Raw genomic sequence first — 21,153 nt, forward strand, 5'->3', positions numbered from 1 at the left:
AGCCTTGATTTCACGGAGGGACTAAATTACACTTCTCAGTAAATAAGCCTGCTAGATGTAACAAATAAAAGGAGAGGCCTCACAGTTAAATTTAATTTCAAAAAGACAAATATTTGTATTCAAAGTTGTGTAAAATGCAATATATAGGGTCAACTCATACTAAAAAAAGAATTCATTTTTAAATCTCAAATGCAAGGAAGTAGGCATTGGGTATTTTATCTGTCAGCGCTATGGTTTTTCGACCCATTAGAGATCTCAAGGTTTCCCTTAAGCTGTTAGATTTGCAGAAGGTACTGTTCATTATTTCAGGAACTCATTAGCTGGGGGCCTTAGCAATCTTTCATTGCATTTTTCTTTTCAGTTCCTAACTGTACATTAGCTTCAAGCAAAACACTGAGATTCTTAGCAAAGTGTTTTTTCTAAGGAGTATCAGTTTTGTTCCTGTTTTCTTATTAGGAATGTTTCCCAAAGAATGACATGTTTCAAACTTCGAAAAACCACAGGCTCATCTGCTGACAGTGGAAGACAGGTGTGGATAGGGGCTCAGGACCTGAGACAATATGGCAGCAGACCAAAAATACCATGAGATGCTAAATGGGAAGGAGTCTTCAGACCTTCATGGCCCCCATAGTAGCAGTAGCAAGAGCCGGATATCACCCTCCCACTTACTCCTACCCGAAATATCGTGAAATACCGCAACAACAAGAAGTTTCTTGAACCTCATCAGCCCCCATACTTACAATTGCATCAGCCGGATATCGCTTTTCTGACTGCCTGTACCAAACATCCAAGACACCAGATGGGCACAAGTCTTTTGAACCTCATCAGCCGCCATACTCAAAATTGTATCAGTCGGATATCACTTCTATGAACTCTGCATGCCCCAAACATCGCGAGACACTGGAGAGGCAGAAGTCTTTTGGACATCATCAGCCCCCATACTCGCATTTGCATCAGGAGGATATCACTTTTCTAAACTCGGCCTGCCCCAAGCATCGCGAGACACCAGATGGGAACAAGTCTTTTGAACCTCATCAGCTGCCATACTCAAAATTATATCAGTCTGATATCACTTTTCTGAGTTTTGCCTGCCCCAAACATTGCTAGACACTGGACAAGCACAAGTCTTTTGAACCTCATCAGCCCCAATACTCACAATTCCAACAGCAGGATATCACTCTTCTGAATTTTGCCTGCCCCAAACATCACGAGACACTGGACAGGCACAAGTCTGTTGAACCTCATCAGCCCCCAAACTCGAAATTGCATCAGCAGGATATCACTTTTCTAAACTCTGCCTGCCCCAAACATCGCGAGACACCAGATGGACAAAAGTCTTTTGAACCTCATCAGCCGCCATACTCAAAATCGTATCAGTGGGATATCACTTCTATGAACTCTGCATGCCCCAAACATCGCGAGACACTGGAGAGGCAGAAGTCTTTTGGACATCATCAGCCCCCATACTCGCATTTGCATCAGGAGGACATCACTTTTCTAAACTCTCCCTGCCCCAAGCATCGATAGACACCAGATGGGCACAAGTCTTTTGAACGTCATCAGCTGCCATACTCAAAATTGTATCAGTCTGATATCACTTTTCTGAACTTTGCCTGAGCCAAACATCACGAGACACTGGACAGGCACAAGTCTTTCGAACTTCGTCATCCCCCAAACTCACAATTGCATTAGCCGGATATCACTTTTCTAAACTCGGCCTGCCCCAAACATTGCGAGATACCAGACAGACAAAAGTCTTTTGAACCTCATCAGCCGCCATACTCAAACTTCTATCAGTTGGATATCACTTTTCTGAACTTTGCCTGCCCCAAACATCGCGAGATACTGGACACGCACAGGACTTTTGAACCTCATCAGCTTCCATACTCATGATTTGGCCTACCGGAAGTGCCCCTGGATGGTGTGGGGAAGGTGCTGTTGGGAAGGTTATCTGCTCCCATGTTGGCGATTTTATAAACTGGATATTGCTTCTTCCACTTTGGCCTAGCCTAAATGGCGTCTGGCCCTTAGGCCTACCTTCTTCACCACTGACCTGCCCCCACCCTGTTCTGGCCTGCTGCCTTCTCCAGGCTTCTGAGACTTTGCACATTGCCATCCAGCTACAGCTAACATCATTCAAAATGTCTGCCAGCGGGAGGGGCAGAGATGGCGGAGCTGAGCGGTCAGAAGGGGAGATCAGGAGGTTGGCAATGCTCTGGACTTTGACTCGAGATGGCCGTGGTCCCAGGGACCGTAGTGTACCCATTCTTCCCAGCACAGAAAATCTTGGAAGGGATCCGGGAATTGAAGACATGGACTCTGAAATCGTGGAAGTCGGTGATGAAGGAGCAATGGACATTGACGATGGTGTGCCAAGAGAGGAAGGCGAGGAGGCTGAAGATAGAGCAGCAGGAGAACAGCCCCAGGTACAGTGCCGGGAGTCCAGGCTTTATCACTGGTTATCAGATGAGGAACAATCTCTGGAAGACTGGGTGTCTTCAGAGACCTCTGCCCTGCCTCTCCCTCGCTGGAAGGCCCTTACTGCCCTTCGAGATAGGCAGCTGGGCTCGAGTGCCTGCTTCGTATACGAGGCCTGTGGGGCAAGAGCGTTTGTGCAGCGTCTTTTCCTGCAGTCGAGGCTTGCAGGCCATTACAGTTGTGTCAATAGTGTTCACTTTAACCAGCGTGGCACCCGGCTGGCCAGTTGCAGCGATGACCTGACAGTGGTCCTTTGGGACTGGGTGCATGAGAAGTCAGTCCTAACCTTTGATTCTGGTCACAGAAGTAATGTGTTTCAGGCCAAGTTCCTTCCCAACTGTAGCGATTCCACCCTGGTCACATGTGCCCGCGATGGGCAGGTGCGGCTGTCACACCTCACCACGATGCAACGATGCAGTATTTCTAAGCGTGTGGCTCAACACATGGGAGCCTGCCACAAGTTGGCTCTGGAGCCAGACTCCCCTTTCAGGTTCCTGACGGCAGGTGAAGACGCAGTGGTCTTTGCCATTGACATCAGACAACTCCCACCAGCTTCCAAAGTGGTGGTGACCAGAGAGAATGAGAGGAAAGTGGGACTGTATACAATCACTGTGAATCCTGCCAATATCTACCAGTTCGCTGTGGGTGGGAAAGACCAGTTTGTAAGAATTTATGACCAGAGGAAAATCGATGAGAAGGAGAATAATGGAGTCCTCAAGACATTCTGTCCCTATCATCTGGTCTTCGGTGACTACAACGTGTGTATCACCTGTCTTGCGTACAGCCACGACGGCACAGAGCTCCTGGCCAGTTACAGCGATGAGGATATCTACCTCTTTCACCCCTCTCACTGTGACGGAGCCCAGTACGTTAAGAGATATAAGGGACACAGAAATAGCACCACAGTCAAAGGCGTCAACTTCTACGGCCCCAGAAGTCAGTTTGTGATGAGCGGTAGTGATGGCGGGCACATCTTCATCTGGGAGAAATCATCCTGTCAGATCGTTCAGTTCCTGGAGGGGGACATGTCAGGGAATGTGAACTGCCTGGAGCCCCATCCTTATCTACCTATGATGGCAACCAGTGGCCTAGACGGTGATGTCAAGATCTGGGCACCCACGGCTATAGCTGCCACGAAGTTTGTCCACTTAAAGAATGTGATTCAGAAGAACAAGTGGGAACGAGAAGCAGAGAGATCGGGCCACAGTCTCCTGCTAGGCAGCCACATGATGTCGTTGCTCATGGGTGAGCCGTCACAGAGTAGTCCTCCCTGCCAACACGGCCGCATGGGCGATCCCGGAGTTGGAGCCCTGGATGAAGCGTCCCGTGACTCCTCCAGTGCCTCAGATGAACCCGAGGAGGAAGAGCAGCAAGACCGTGGGCATTACCTGCCCTCCTGAATGCCTCATGCCAGCCCCAGGTAGATGTCGCCTCAGGGGGCTGGACTGGAAGTGTGAAATTTGGTTCAGCTAATATATTTATTTGTCTTTTGTCTTTGCTTTTCCATAGTAAAAGCCACTGTTCATCTCTTTCCTGTACTTTTTTCCTTCCTTTCTCACAGCCTACCTCCCTTACTCCTTTCCTTGCACTCGGTATTTTGGCTCCTGTCTCTTTACCCCTTGTTTCTCTGTGGGTATTATAAGCAGGTAGTTCTGCCTCTTTTCCTTTGTTCTCTTCTGGGTGGCCTCTAAAGGTGCCTAAATTTGGTGGAAAATACTAACAGTCTTACTGAATTTACTTTCTCATTTCAACACTGGAGAAGCAATCACCCTTTATCATATTTGGCAGTATATTGTTAAGTTGTTCAAGTGAGCTAGAAAATTTTAGAGATGTGTTTATTATATTTATTTACTTATTTTAAATAAGAGGAGAGGAGATAGCGAGGCGGAATCCTGCATGCACCCTGACTGGGATCCACCCCGTCTGGGGAAGATGCTGGACACTGAGGTACTTTTAGAGCCTGAGCTAACCTTGGCGCACCAGGCCACACTGGAATTAATAGAGCCACTGGCTGCAGGAAGGGAAAAGGGACAGAAGGTGGAGAGGAACCGGGGGGCGGGGAAACAAACAGTTTCTTCTCCTGTGGAACCTGACCGGGAATCAAACCCAGGATGTCCATGCACTAGGTCGATGCTCAATGAACTGAGCCACTGGCCTGGACCAGAAATGTGTGTATTCTTTAAAAGTAAGTAAAATAAAGCATAAGCACACAATGTTTCTGCATACACATGGAGACTTCCACAAGGACAGAGAGGCAGAGAGAGAGAGAGAGAGAGAGAGAGAGAAGAAAATGGAAGAAACGGTGGTTAAATAAATTCCTGGCAAGGAATGAATGGATAGTTTGGGGGTTTTCCCATAATTCTGAACCCATGGAATAATGTTAGTTAATTTGAGTAGATTGGGCTGGTGGGGATTCATTATAATGGGATACATTTCTTACTCTACTTTTTTTTCTCCTTTGCCGAGTGGGAGGGGAGACAGAAGACAGACTCCAGCATTCTCCAGACCAGCATGCCCCCAGCAACCTTGTCTGGGGCCGATGCGCTGCCTACGTGGGGCCATGCTCAGAACCCAGCTCCTAGAACTGAATATTTGAAGTTAAAGAATAATTCATGTTATAATAAAGATTGTTTGTAGTTACACATAACTGTGTGGTTATTGGAAGAAATGTCTCATGCATTGCTTAAAATTCTCTTTGGTTGTTTTCAAGAGGTGAAACTGCTTTGTAAACATAAGTTGGTCTAAACCTTATTTAATCTTTTGATGTGAGAGGAGGGAGATAGATGGACTCCTACAGGCACCCCGACCAGGATCCACCCTGAAACCCCTATCTAGGGCCAATGCTCTGTCCTTCTGGGGCCAGGCTGGCAACCGAGGTGTTTTTAGCACCTGAAGTGGAGGATCCAGGGAACCAGCTTCAGCCTCAGCACTCAGGCGATTGTTTCAAATCGAGTCATGTCTGCAGGAGGGGAAGGGGAGGGTGGAAAAACAGATGGTCTCTTCTCCTGGGTCATGGAGAGGCCAGGCTGATACTCTTATCACTGAGAAATGTGGCAAGAGGCACATGTTTTTGTTTTACCCCTGGTATTTGTGTAAGGGATGCAGAGGCCCGCCTTGCCCCCAACACCGTTGTGAAGTAGAGCACACCCTTCTTTGCAGATGTTTGTTGGTAAAGAATGACGCGATCAAACATCCTGTGCCCAGACAAAAGCTTTTCTGCCATAATGCTCCTCAAAATGAATCTCATTTCTGGCCCCTTGAGAGCAGGTTGAGAAATTTATAGCATGAGATGAGATTTCAGAATGGAAACTTCCTTGAGCAAACTGTGTTCACTGAGATTCAAAGTTCAGGACAACTGCCTGGGCATTTGAGGCCCTTGGGTGGCCCCTGCCTAGGTCTGCCAACAGGACAGGACTATAAGTGTCCTAATGACCCTAGTGAGTCTGAACGCAGCACTGGGGTTTAAAAAGGGACTTGGGAGAACAGGGTTATAAACTAAAATCCCAAATTTGAGACAGCACTGCAAATGGCATGAGACATATGCTACCGACAACATCAACAAATGAAGCGTTTGAGTAGTACGAACATCCATGTACGTCCCCGTGTTTCCTGACCATCCAGAGTATGATAGGAAAAATTTTTTTATTTTACAAATGTGTAAAGCAACATTAAAAAAAGGCAAATGTATGTGCTTCTCGTTTCCATAAATTGGTTATCAAACAAACATGATTTTAAGTTAATAGAACTGTAACTGGAATTAATTTTAGTTTTTTAAAGAAAACCCACTCCCAGGGGTCTGCAAACACGAAAATAACACTACTCAAAGAGTTAAAAAAAAAAAAACGTTTGGAATTTCTGCTGGCATTGGGTGGCAGAAAGAACAAATGGCAAGAGGGGACTACTACCCAGTTCTCTTTTCATATGCTCTTTAGAAGCAAGTCTGTCTGTCTGGGGATTTGTCCTCTGAACTCAAACCCTCTCCAGAGTTCCCTGCATTGCTCTTAGGTTGCCTTTGCAACAGGAGTCACTTGGTGTGAGACTCGGGAGGCAAGGTTAAAGTCCTAAAGCTATTTGATTTATGCTCAGAGAGTGTTGGCAGAGGCACTTTGGTACTTCGCTCCTGGCTTCGTTTTTTGTGAGGCAGCAGTCAGGTCGACAGTGACAGCAGATCAGATCTGTCTTCAGTTTCTGCCACTCTATCAGAAAGAGGACCCACTTCTGTATCACTTGACATGTCACCAAGGTTGGAGGTTTTGGTGCATTCACAGGTATGTATGGGTTTCATTGTATCATTGCCGGTTCTGGCTCTTCCTTGTGGATTCCAATCTGTCTTTGCTTCCCCTAGTTCACATCCCTCTCCCCTTCCTAAGTATGTGCTCAAGCAACTGAAGCAAAGACAAAAGCCTCATACCCAAGTCTCAACACTTACAAGCTATCCTGTCTCTTTTCATATATATAGATATAGTGAGCCAGGGGAGGCAGTGAGACAGACTCCCACATGGTCCCTCTATGGAGGGGTGCTCTGCCTTTCTGGTGTGTTGTTCTGTTGCTAGGTAACTGAGCTCTTTTTAGCACCTGAGGCCAGAGATCCCCCAGCCATCCTCACCCTCCACTGACAATTGAATAAATCCAGCCATGCTGTAGGAGGGGTAGAGACAGAAAGAAAGTGGGGAAGGCGGAGGAGTAGAGAAAAAGATGGTACCTTCCTCTGTGTACCCTACCAGGGAATAAACCCTAGGCATCCACACTCCATGCCCACGCTCTACCACTGAGCCACCCAGCCAGGGTCAAACTATGGGGTTTCTATATAAGTCACCTCTTATATCAAAACCAGTCTTTCTGTTTATCTATTTAATCCTGAAGGATGCAACCTTCCACACTTGCTTTGGATTAAGTTACCAGATTGCTAAAAAATTTGTCATTTTGAAGAGTAAATAAATTCCTATGAAGACTGGTTGAACATTATTAAGATAGGTATGGAGATAGATAAATACATAGATGGACGGATGGATAATAAGGAATCCAATAATATGAGACATAGAGTTATGCTTTTCAGAGAAAACCAAGCTTGTAGAACAGTTCCCAGAAAATGAAAGTAATATTACCATTTTGATTTATGTAAATGTTGGTCTTCTAGTCCAGAGACAAGACCAATAAAGACCATAAACAACCTTCCATGAGATGGCGGACAAAGCTAACAATTCTATCAAATAAGCAGGCAAAACTTCACCTTTAAATTTAAATTTTCAACCCCAATTATTTTCATTCCACAGTGGAATTTCTACAGGACAGTTCTGTGTAGGCCCTTGTGGCCTTATGCGATATTATAATTGTCTCCTAATTATGCACAGAATTTAACTGCATAAAGCTGTGGCAGATGCCAAACTGTACTTTTAAAAAGACATCTTCTGGCAGCCATTCCTTCGAAGGACAGGTGTGGAACGACCACAGGTGGAAAAAATGTATAAAGGAGCCTAATTGCTAAATGGCAGGCCAAAACAACTTTAGTGAGTTTTGTTAGTCCAACTGCGTCCTTCAGAAGTGCTCCTTCACCCTGTGAGCCAAAGCAGAAAGCAATAAATTTAAAATAGACTCGGTCTTAGCCAACCTGTGATCAACATCTATGAACCTCACTCTCTTAATTTGCCTTGACTTCATTTTCTTCAATAGTAAAATGAGAGGATTCGATTTTGTTCTCACAGCCTGGTAGGACACAACACACATTTCTTTAATGCACAGTAGTTCAGAAATGGGTGCATGACAACAGCTTAGTATACTAGTCCCAAGCTGTGTTCTTGGAAGAACTAGGGAGTTTTGGATGTTTTCACTGGGAGGGCCTTCGGAAGTTTCCTATCTTGTTGTCTTATCCAAGATACAACGTTCATTTTTCCCCCTTAGCTTTGGCTGCGTCTTTATCTGTAACCTCATGATATAAGCAACCCTCTATGGAAATTGGATACAGGTGTACTAGCAAGTATATTCAAGTGTAATTTCTAGAGAATTCTTCATACCAACCATATTAAAATGGAGGACAGAAAACTTAAGTTCAGAGAAGTTAACTTTCCAAAGTCATTGAGCGAAGACAGTGTAAATTAGAGGATCACATAGAATTTGCAAGTAAATCGAACTGTTGGCAGAATTGTTTTGTGCCTGGTAATGGGGCTTAGGTGACAGTATACACTGGGATCCCACACCTCAAGTTTCTTTCCTGATATTTTTTTCAGTGTTAAGTAGTCTTTCTTTGGTATTATACGTAAAGCACACTAAAATCATGACATTTAAAGGTCACCGTTCATCTGTTATGGTGGCTGTGGTCTCACCTTGGACTTCAGTCAGCTGTATGGCAGAGGTGTTCGCATCTCAAGCCCCTGGAATTCAATCGTAGGCCTCTGAGGAGAACAAGCAAAACAAAAGCAATGATGCAGCAATAAAAAACAAAATACAGATATGGGAACCGTACATCCTGGGGTAAGGCAGAACTTGTAGCTTCAGCTACACTGTGGTTTGGATGACATTGGCTGAAAAGGTCTTTTGGTCGTGAAGGGATCATCGTTCTGCCCCCTGAAGCTGCGTTTTTGGGGTTGTGAATTTTAAGCTGTTCAATAAGAAATGAAAGACTCCCCCTTTCCTGCCCTAGAGATTCAGACAAAGAAACCTGCTTCAGGAGACAGAGTTTGGGTGTCCCCTCAGCCTAGCTCGAGTAAGTGTGGTAAACAAGAAGAGTGCTTCTGGCAGGTGGCTCTTAGCTAGATACCTGGTGTCCCATTTTTTCTGAGTAGCCTAGCCAGGCTTCTCCTGACATGTGGGTTCCACTCTTCTCAAGTACCCCTTAGTTGACCATTCACACTTCTGAAACCTAATACCCCGTTCCTCCCTTTTCTACATTGTCCAGAAATATCTTATATACCCAGTGTTTACTCGCACACTGATAGCTTTCAGAGGAAAGAAGTGCTAGGGTCTGGGTGAAAAAGGAGAATGAATTAAGCAAAGGAGAAAAAGCTCATGCACAAGAACAACAGCATGTTGACAGCCTGGGGGAAAGGTGAGTTGGGGGAGGTAGAAGAGTATAAACGGTGGAGAAATGGTGGTGGAAGGTGACTTGACTTGGAGTGGTGAACATACAATATAATATACAGATGATGTATTATGCAATTTTATACCATAAATCTGTATAATTCTATTAACTAGTGTCACTCTAATAAATCAAATAGAAATGAAAGAAGAAAATGGATAAGGTTTTTCTTCTTTATTGTTGTATTTCCTAAGAGCTTGGCTTGTGACCAGTGAAAATATTTTCTCAGGTCTCCAATATCTGAAAGACGCCTTGACTGGGTTGGTCCTGGTGGCCAGTTGAATAGTCAAGGTTCCAAGTATCTCTTTGTCCAACTTTGTCAGCTTTCAATATTAACAAATGCAGGTTTTGCTGCTTTTATTCGTGATGCAGGTGCTGGTGAAAAGGAAAGAGTTTTATTCAAGTTCCGGCCCCTTGAGAAGATGGGGGTACTCTTGTTTTCAAATCCCATCTTAAAGCTCAGATGCTTTGGCGAGATTATATAGGGGATCAGGAGAACTCCCAAGGAGAGGACAGATATGCGCTTTCTCGAGAAAGGGGATTTTTCATATTTTCATGGCTGGCTGGACTTCTGAGGTCCTTTTGGCCTCGTTACTGAAACTGAAGTTAGCAAGTAACTGATAAACTGAAGTCATTGTTTTTTGGCTTTCCAGAGGGAAGAGCAGCTGAGTGTTCATTTTCTAGCTGTGATGTTAACATGTGATGTTTGTCAACCAGTTGTCTGTGATTCATTTCAGCATTAACATTCCTTATTCCAGGAGGAAAAGAGGACATTGAACTATAATGAGAACTCAGTGAGGGCTGAAAACATAGAATTGATAATATACTTTTGATTTGTTACAGAATACATAACTTTGATTACTAGATAGGTAATAGTAAATCATAGAGTAACAAGCTGCGTTTAATATTTACTAAAGTAAAATGAGTAGCTTTACAGAAATTATTTTATTAGGATAATCTCTTTTTAATTTTATAATTTTATTTTTAGGACTTTATTCATTTGAGAGAGAAGAGAGAGAGAAGGGGGGAGAAGCAGGAAGCATCAACTCTCATATGTGCATTGACCAGGCAAGCCTGGGGTTTCGAACCTGCTATTGCAGCATTCTGAGTTGAATCTTTATTCACTGCGCCACCACAGTTCAGGCCTAGTATAATCTTATTTTAATTCTATTCTATGGCTAGTCCAACTAATATCAGCAGTATAGTATATCCATTCCCCATTACATCAGAGGAGTTCGTCACAAGGAGTCCCAGCCTATAAGAAGCCTTTGTTGTCTGAACTTTCCTTGCTGGTTAGTGCCGGAAAATCCCATTCCAGTAGTGACTTCCTGGTGCCACAAATTAGTGGATTTGTGACTAAAGTTTTCTCACATTTTGTGGGAGACTGGAAACACTGTATGCACATACATCTTGACCGCCTGTATAATGAAGATCTGTACTTTCTCTGATTTCTTTGGGAATGAACATTCAGATCTATGAAGGCTGCATGTTTTGCATTCTCTTTGTGGAAGCCCTTTTGCTTCCTTGGTTAAGATGTAAAAGGCTTATTGGTTAAATCACCACAAGATCCTACTGTCACTGACTCAATGATGGGTGATTTGAATTAAAAGTTTTTTTTCTAAATTTAAATACTTTGGAGAGCTTCTTATATTGGTATAATAAACAGCCATTAACACACCTTTAATAAGATGGATGGGCAGAAATTAGAACAAAATCAACATCTAATCAGACCCTTTTCTGTTTATTTCAGATATTGTAAAAAAATTCAAACTTCGGATTGGAAATACAATAGCCCTGCACTTAAAAATAATAATAAGCCCTGGCCGGTTGGCTCAGCGGTAGAGCATCGGCCTAGCGTGCGGAGGACCCGGGTTCGATTCCCGGCCAGGGCACACAGGAGAAGCGCCCATTTGCTTCTCCACCCTTCCGCCGCGCTTTCCTCTCTGTCTCTCTCTTCTCCTCCCGCAGCCAAGGCTCCATTGGAGCAAAGATGGCCCGGGCGCTGGGGATGGCTCTGTGGCCTCTGCCTCAGGTGCTAGAGTGGCTCTGGTCGCAACATGGTGACACCCAGGATGGGCAGAGCATCGCCCCCTGGTGGGCAGAGCGTCGCCCCTGGTGGGCATGCCGGGTGGATCCCGGTTGGGCACATGCGGGAGTCTGTCTGACTATCTCTCCCTGTTTCCAGCTTCAGAAAAATGAAAAAAATAAAAAAATAAAAAAATAATAATAATAATAAAAATATGAAGAACTATAGCTAGTCTTAAGACTTTCAAATTTGCAATTTAGCTTTTTGTGTCTTACAAATGCTAATTGGCTTAATTAACAAGAGAACTTTAAGAAAAGGCAGAAGGGCCTGATAAGTGGTGGTGCAGTGGATCAAGCGTCAACCTGGGATGCTGAGGTTGCCGGTTCAAAACCCTGGGCTTGCTCTGTCAAGGTACATGTGGGAGTTGATGCTTCCTGCTCCTCTCCTCTTCTCTCTCTCTCTCTCTCTCTCTCTTTCTCTGTCTCTGTTCTCCTCCCCAAAATGAATAAGGCCCTGGCCGGTTGGCTCAGTGGTAGAGCATCCACCTGACATGCAGGAGTCCCGGGTTCGATTCCCAGCCAAGGCACACAGGAGAGGCACCCATGTGCTTCTCCACCTTCTCCACCCCTCCCCCTCTCCTTCCTCTCTGTCTCTCTCTTCCCCTCCCACAGCCGAGGCTCCATTGGAGCAAAGTTGGCCCGGGCACTGAGGATGGCTCCGTGGCCTCTGCCTCAGATGCTAGAATGGCTCTGGTCACAACAGAGCGACGCCCCAGATGGGCTGAGCATCGCCCCCTGGTGGGCGTGCCGGGTGGATGCCAGTCAGGTGCACGCGGGAGTCTGTCTGACTGCCTCCCGGTTTCCAACTTCAGAAAAATACAAAATAATAATAATAATAAATATAAATAAATAAATAAATAAATAAATAAATAAATAAATAAATAAAAGTAATTTAAAAAAAGAGAAAAGGCAGAAGGGAAAACCAATAGATTTCCTAACAAGGTGAAAAATTTTTAAAGGTTATTGAGATACAAGACTTATAAGAATTGGTATATTTGAAAAGGATTTAAAAGAATTACTGACTGATCAAAAATTTGACAGAAATGTAAGCTGATTTTTCAAAATCTGATAGAAATGATTTGAAAATCTCAACATGTCTTTCTTCTGGGTAATCAGAAATGTAAACTGAGCCCACAGCATGGGAAGCTGAAGCAACTGAAGGAAAAAATTGGCACCTTAAAAAAAAGTGGTTAAAAATGCCCATACTGGATACCTTCCTTCCCCTTCTATAGCCCTTTTTATTTTTATTTTTATTTTTATTTTCTTTGTATTGTTCTGAAGCTGGAAACGGGGAGAGACAGTCAGACAGACTCTCGCATGCGCCCGACCGGGATCCACCTGGCACGCCCACCAGGGGCGACGCTCTGCCCACCAGAGGGCGATGCTCTGCCCCTCCGGGGCATCGCTCTGTCGTGACCAGAGCCACTCTAGCGCCTGGGGCAGAGGCCAAGGAGCCATCCCCAGTGCCCAGGCCATCTTGGCTCCAAAGGAGCCTTGGCTGCGGGAGGGGAAGAGAGAGACAGAGAGGAAGGAGGGGGGAGGGTGGAGAAGCAAATGGGTGCTTCTCCTATGTGCCCTGGCCGGGAATCAAACCCGGGACCCCCGCACGCCAGGCTGATGCTCTACCGCTGAGCCAACTGGCCAGGGCCTATAGCCCCCTTTAAAGTTGTTAGGTGCAAATGAAAGATCTTGTGTCTGCTCTACAACTATTAGGGATTCTGTTTATGTTTTGTTTTGTTTGTGAAATCTGTGTTTATATATATATATATATAAGATGTTTTCTGCCTCTAGACGATATTACTACTAACTAGTTTATAATTTTGTCATTGGCTTAAAGGAATTAAATGTTTATATAAATTAAGAAATAGAAACTATCTCAAATATTTTCCAGGATCATGTGATCTAGGAAAATATTGGATATGAAAGCTGGTTTAAGGTGATGGGTATACAACATAATCAACAATTCAAATGCTATAGAGATGTTTACCAGAAACCTGTGTACTCTTATTGATCAATGTCACCCCATTAAATTTAATTTTCTAAATTAAATAAAATTAAATAAAAACAGAAAACTGGCTTAAGTTTTGTTGATATCTTTTAGAGTTATTAACACAAATTATGTATGTTTGTTTTACCAGCATCAGCAAAAACAAGTTCATGTTATCTCTGTTAGAAAATTTGTCAAGAAAATGGCTTGGATAATAACTGACTTTGAAATAATATAATGTTATTAAGAACTAATAAGTATTTGTAACTAAAATGAGGGGTTTTGGATAAAACTTTTCAGTAATAATTATATTATATACTATATTCTATATAGTTTTCTAAACTTTGTTGGTAACTGTAACACAGGAGTTGAGAGTAGATATGTCTACCTATCCTGCAGATATTTAAAACACACATACGCACAAGGAGGACCAGATGGAGCAAACATAGCTTTTATCACTTGCATACGGGGAGACCCAGTGGCTGCCGGCAGGGCGAGTAAGATCCCCACTGGCCACAGGGGTGGTCTAGCTTATAAAGCACTTAGACAATAGCGGCACAAAGCCAAGGATAGGAAGCATACGTGCTGGGGGTCAGGGAAAGAAAGCCTTCTTCAAGGTCTGTTTGTTCCTTGGCAGAACGTGACATACATTTAAAAGCGGATGGGCTGGGCCCTGGCCATCTGCCAAGGGGTATATGGAAGGGTCATGTTCATCATTAACTCTGCATTCCACCCTAACATTGCTCTTCCACCTCACAAACTATGCAAGGTTCTTTCAACAGTGGACCTGTGTGGGTCAAGCAGTGATACGTTGCATCCAGATACCACACACTCAGTAGAAGCTACAAGCAGGCACTAGCAAGAAAAGACAGATACCTATTATGCTTAATAGCTTGTATTTTAAACCTGTGGTAGCCACCTTCATGGAGTGAGTTACATTACCAGTTCCATTAGTTACTGCAATGCAATGAGGGACCAGGATGCATAACTCAGTGAATACAGTGGTCATCTACCTTAGTCCAATCCAAACAGGATAGCTGAGGGGAGGTCGGTGTTGTGCTTTAGTTTGGATCCTGACCTGCTGCTGTACGCCCTCCTGGATAAGAAGGAATATCTGGTTTTTGCTGCTGTTGAAAGTAGGGTCAGCATGATTCCACCTTTGCAACCAGGTCCATTCTGTCTGATTGGCTGGATGTACTGGTCAGAGTAATCTGTCTGCTAATGAGAAGTGAAATTTCAAGCACACCCAACATGCATTGAAATTCTGGACATCAGCAAAATGTCCCGCCATTGCAAGAAGGAATTATTAAAACTAAGAATGATAAGACAGGCAAGATAAAGTTACTAACAAAGGCACATCCCTACCATCAGGTAAAATGCCAGGAGTTGGACGGTCCAGTGTCAGCATGGTCACAGTTTGAGAGATGTGCCTTGGTTTCCTATACCATGCCTGGGTTTTATCCCCCCAGCTGTGGAGGATAGGTATATAGGTGTGGTCATATGCTGCCAGACTGAGGCACTGTATGCTCATTTGGGATCAGTCTGACCACCAGGATTCTGGCAGCAGATCCGATTTGGCCAGCTATCTGAGACTGCTAGTTGCAACAGCAGATCCTGGGTCAGACCCTCTCCCCAAGGGGAAAGGATAAAGCACCACTTGGGACTAATCTGTACTTTCTAACCTCAAATCAGAGTTGACCACACTGGGGGAACATCCTGAGGGGTTTGCAGGAGCATGTTATTCTGTTGGCCTTGCCCAGGCTTCAGGTCTGCTGTGGACTACAGTCAGATTCACATGATACTGACCAGGGTTGGGTTAACAATGCCATCAGGAGGGCTTGTCCACCCCGTCGCTGCTCATTCAAGACCCTGAAGTAGACTGCCAAGTGCATCATTCATCTAATATGAGTCAGTATCGATCTTCAGAGCCTGTTTCAGCAGTTTGTTATATCATTCAATGAGTCTGGCTCTAGTAGGATTATAGGGTAAATGGACTCACCAATCATTGTGCCAGTTCTTTGCCCAGTCATGGACCAGGTGTCTGGTGAAATGGGTGTCCTGGTCACTTTCACTTACTTCAAGGGTGCCGTAGGAGGCACAGAGCTGTTGTGGCCCCCAGATGGTCACTTTTTTTTTTTTTTGTATTTTTCTGAAGCTGGAAACGGGGAGAGACAGTCAGACAGTCTCCCGCATGCGCCCGACCAGGATCCACCTGGCACGCCCACCAGGGGGCAACGCTCTGCCCACCAGGGGGCGATGCTCTGCCCCTCCGGGGCATCACTCTGCTGCGACCAGAGCCACTCTAGCGCCTGGGGCAGAGGCCAAGGAGCCATCCCCAGCGCCCGGGGCCATCTTTGCTCCAATGGAGCCTCGCTGCAGGAGGGGAAGAGAGAGACAGAGAGGAAGGAGAGGGGGAGGGGTGGAGAAGCAAATGGGCGCTTCTCCTGTATGCCCTGGCCGGGAATCGAACCCGGGACTTCTGCATGCCAGGCCGATGCTCTACCTCTGAGCCAACCGGCCAGGGCCCAGATGGTCACTTTTTGATTGACCTTTCCACTTGGGTATGCCTTCAGAAGTCCCATCCTCATCTTGACACAGACGAGCACATAACTGGATCCCTCAGCATGGGGTAATGGTGCAATATAGTCCACCGACCAACAGATCAAAGGTGCCACCCCTCCATCAGATCCTTCCACCTTCTTGTGGGAGAGAGTGGGGAGGTCTCTCAGCAAATACTGGACACTGCTGACATGCATCTATGAAGTCCATATATTAGAGGGGCAGACCGCAGGCTTTTACTGTCTCCCACAACACAACTTCCAATGGAGCCAGTCCACAGTGTCCACTGCCAGGGCATCTTCCAAACATTGGATCTGTGCCAAGGTATCAACCTCATTATTTCTGGGACTGTTCAAAGGTTCGTGTCCCCTTACATGGAACACGGTGACAATCTTGCTCTGGCACACACCCCAAAGATCAGCCCATATGTCCTGACCCCGAAAAGGTTTTTGGTGTATGGTCCAATTGGCTTACTCCCACGTGAGGAGCCACAGTCATTCTTCTATATACTGTCTGTCAGTGCAGAATGATAGGATTTGTGGGATATGGAATATGACAATCCATACTGCCCACAATTCAGCCCATTGGTTGCTGTGCCTTACACTGTCCTCTATGTAAATATTTTCAGTCATTGGCTAGTGTGCAAACACATGCCATCTAGGTGGTACGCCTCAACAAGAGCCATCTGTGTAGTAGGCCTTTTCCAGGATGGAGGGCTTCCTTTCCTGGATGAGGGGGCGTTTCACAGTTTCAGGCCTGGGTGTCATCTGTCTGTATCTTGGTAAGTCATCTGGCCCAGCACTGCTTACAGTTCCTTGCTCAGGGGGCTAGTTGTTAGTTCATTCCATTGCTGCAAGTACACACTCCATTTGGTCAAGGTAGCCATCTGGACTACCTTGCTTTGGGATCTATTTGGCAACAAATGCACTCATCTTGCTATAGGATGTGTGGTATATACCTTCACTGGAGCAAGCCTGGTGATGGCTTCTGTGGTGAGTAAGGTCTAGTATATAACCTTCACTTGCTGCTTTATGGGGTCGCACTGGCCTTCTGCTCCACAACATAACTGAGATCATAAACCTAGCAGTGATTATACCCGTCCTTGTCTCTGCCATACTTCCCAGCCACAACCCTCAGGTGTTATGTGAACATCTAGTTCAGATGGCTGGTCTTTTTTCATTATTCCCAAGGCCTTGTCTCATATGGCTCTGTCTAATCTCATGTGACCCACTTCCACAACAAGGCATATAAGAGTTGTACTGGTTGAGCTAAACGGAAAATAAAGATCTTCTAGTAACTGAAAGAATGGAGAATTTTTAAACTTTCTTTATATTAAAATACTTTTTTGCAGGCATAGGGAAACTTCTTTTTCTTAGGGCAATTATTTGGTAAATTATACCTTTATATGCAATATTGAAGCATTTATATTTTCTCCCTACCTGATACTTCCAGAATTTGGAAACTCTTAATGGGTGAGTATTATTATTTTTGTGGTCATATAATTGTGTGCATGAAATCAATAAGAATCTATTCTTATAACAGGGCACAATTGGAAACTGGTTTTATTAAGCAACACTTTGACTTGAATATCATGTTTGAGAGACATGCAAAGACTCTGGATGTCACCAGAAAGCTTTAAGAAATTAAGATAGACTATGGAAGCTAATAAAAGCCCCTTAGAAAAACAGCCTAGTACCTTATGTGGTTTTCAGTAGTCTTTCCAGGTAAATAATGAAAGTTGCTTTCCGAGAACATGGCGAAACCTCAGGACAGCTTTGGCAACATCAAACCTTAGGAATTCACCCAAATCTATAGGCATTATAGCAAAGTCTGGCAACTATGTGGCTTGGCTTCTTTGCCCTGAGAGGCTACTAAAAGTTCAATCTGAGGATTCTTTATAAGATTCCAGCAAAGCAAATTTAAGAAAGATTATATGGTCAATAGCTATTTTTGTATTTGTTTAAATAACCGAGCCATTTTATTGAAACTAGACTTATGAAATAAAATAGTCTTAATTTGACTATCTTTCAGAAAAATGAGAGTGATTTTAGGGAGAGAAATTGTGTTTCTACAGGATGTATAATACATGATTTTGGATATTAGATTCTAGCTCAGTTTTGTCTTTCAAGTTTTATTTTTCACCTAGAAACATGACTGGATCTTGAATTACTCTAGTTTTTGTAAATATTTGGTTATAACCCTTCAAACTAATGTTTCATTTTCTCCCTGTTCTTTAACTTGGAATTATTGAGAACTAAAACTATTTTTTCCCTGAGCCTTGCAATTGCTAATTGCAGCTAAAACATGAGATAAACTTGAGAAATTGTCACTACAGCTCCCACTTGAACAATCTCAGTGACTGATGCTGTGTAAACCAGGCAGAATTTTCCTGAGCACCTGATAGCATCAACAGAGATATTCAACTGCAGACCGGGAGACTATCAGGTAGACACTGCCTGCCTTCATTCTAGTAAAAGAAACTGATAGATATGTGTATTCCAAACTGCCCTCTTGATGTTCCACTTATCTGTCAGACCTCACCCTTACTGGACTATCGCCCCTGAGACAGAGGAATTCCAAAAAGCTGACAAGCCGCCCCAAGGAGGGGCTCCGGACATACCAGGACTTTTGATTCAACACCCACATGCTCGAAGCCCCCCAAGGAGGAGCATTCCGGACATACCAGGACTTTTGCCTCAGTATCCCTTCAGGCTCTCCCAAAAACTATATAACTGGCCCCTAGTCTGTAACCAGCGCTCTTCTCCCCCGAGAAGTACCCAGCAGGGTTCCTTTCTTCCTTTCAATAAAGCCTGTTACTCTGGTCTTTCACACTCCCATGAATTCCAACAGAAACTCTTAGCTTTAGCTTTACATCTAAAAATCTTCTCAACTGACAGCCTTACAGACTCAGAAACTGGTTTATAATTTGCTCTGATCAGTAACCTTTGTTTCGTTTTTCTTCTATGTTCATAGACATAGTCCTTGTAAAATACCTGATTACTTGTTTACACAATATAGGCTTCACTTTGAGAGCCTGTCTACATCACCACCTTCTGAAATGAAACTCAACAATTTAACTGAACTGACTCATTCTCAGGAATGAATAGTTGAATCAATGAAATATGAGCACTCTAGCAACTTAGCTTCTAAATGTGAAACTTTAAATAATAAAGTTTCAAAGGCAAAACTGAAGGGACCAAAATTCTGACATCTAGAAATTGGTATTTTTGTCTGTTTTTTTTTTTTTTTTTTTTTTTTTTTTTTTTTATTGACTTTAAGCTGTTTATTAAGAATCAAAAACTTCAAAAGGTACCTTTGACCCTTCCCCTTTTCCTGCCCAAGAGATTCAGACAGGGAAACCTGCTTCAGGAGGGAAACTTAGCATGTCCTTTCAGCCTAATTTGAATTAAGTGTGGTTAAAAAGAGGGCTTCCAACAGGTACCTGTTAGCTAGATAACCCCCTGTGTCCCATTGATTCTGAGTTGCCTTGCAAGGATTTTCCTGCCAAGTGTGTTCTGGTATTCAACTACCTGTAGATTGCCCATCCTCGTTTCAGAAACTTAATACCCAGTTTCCACCTGTAGAGCCAGCAGCCAGGGCCACTACTACAGCAGCCTGGTCCATGCAGGTTCGCATTAAATTCAGACAGTCGGTAAAGAAACAATGGAGCCAAAAACTGATAGGCCATTTTCTTTAATTCTAGCTTGCACCCGGTGGGCAAGTAAAAATACACACTGGGCTCCAAAACCCACTCACATTCAGTGCTCACAAAGCTACTGACTTATCCGAGTTTCCTAGAATCAAAGGTTTCTAGCTCACCAGCCTTATTCTCCTCAGTTCCCCATCTCCTTCCTTCTCTCTACACAAACTACACAAACTGGCCTTTCACTCAGCACTCCGCCATCTTGGCTGCTTCTCCTGGCCACATGGCCTCTTTCCGCTGCTCTCTGCTCTGCTCCCTCTGCTCTCTCATGCTAATCATCCCAGGAACCAAGAGAGCAAGCTCCCACTCCATCCCCATTTTATAGTGTAGAAATCCAAAACTTTAATCCAATATACAAAATAGGGAAGTCTCTAATACAAAGTCACTTCTCTGAGGCATGATTGGATTGTACAACCCCACATCAAAAAGGGTGGGAAAGGCTTAATCCCAAAACCAAGCCCCAGGCTACAAGGATTCTGCCTGCGCACAGAGACACACATTAATATCACCTGGGCAACAGCCTCCACGTGGGCAGCGCCACTTTAACAAAGTGAGCATAATACATATTTTATCTGCCCAACACCACCTCTTTCTCCTTTGTCCAAGAATGTCTTTTATACCCAATGTTACCTCATTGTCTTGGAAATTTTCATACTTATGTGAATTCTCCATGTGCATGCACTAAACTTTGGTTTTTCTCTTGTTAATCTGTCTTTGTTAATTTGGTTTTAGCCATTCTAGAAGTCCTTAGAAAGTGAAAAGAAAAGTATTAATTATTTTAGCACCCACACTTATGAATCTCATAATCAAATCACATCTTAGCCTTAGTCATTGGTGTTTTTGATTACTGTGCTAAAAAGTTATAATGACCCTTGTAAAGCCAGGAGGCACGGCCAGGGCCACCATCAGAGCAGCCCGGCCCATGCAGGTTCGCATTGGATTCGGACAGTCGGTAAAGAAACCATGGAGCCAAAAACTGGTGGGCCATAGTCTTTAATCTAGCTTGCACCCGGCGGGCAAGTAAAAATACACACTGGGCTCCAAAACCCAGTCACATTCAGTGCTCACAAAGCTACTGATTTATCCGAGTTTCCTAGAATCAAAGGTTTCTAGCTCACCAGCCTTATTTCCCTCAGTTCCCCATCTTCTTCCTTATCCCAGATACAAACTCTGTACAAACTGGCATCTCACTCAGCACTCCGCCATCTTGGCTGCTTCTCCTGGCCTCCTCCACGTGGCCTCCTTTAGCTACTGGCTCTACTCTCTCCG

General features: G+C 44.2%; 1 pseudogene; it reads left to right on the forward strand.

Moving 5' to 3' along the window:
* The first annotated feature begins 1,393 nt into the window (after window positions 1-1,393).
* On the forward strand, window positions 1,394-5,098 carry LOC136385515 (DDB1- and CUL4-associated factor 8 pseudogene; annotated as a pseudogene).
* Window positions 5,099-21,153: the final 16,055 nt, after the last annotated feature.

Source organism: Saccopteryx leptura, chromosome X, assembly GCF_036850995.1.
Source record: "Saccopteryx leptura isolate mSacLep1 chromosome X, mSacLep1_pri_phased_curated, whole genome shotgun sequence".
Lineage (NCBI taxonomy): Eukaryota > Metazoa > Chordata > Mammalia > Chiroptera > Emballonuridae > Saccopteryx > Saccopteryx leptura.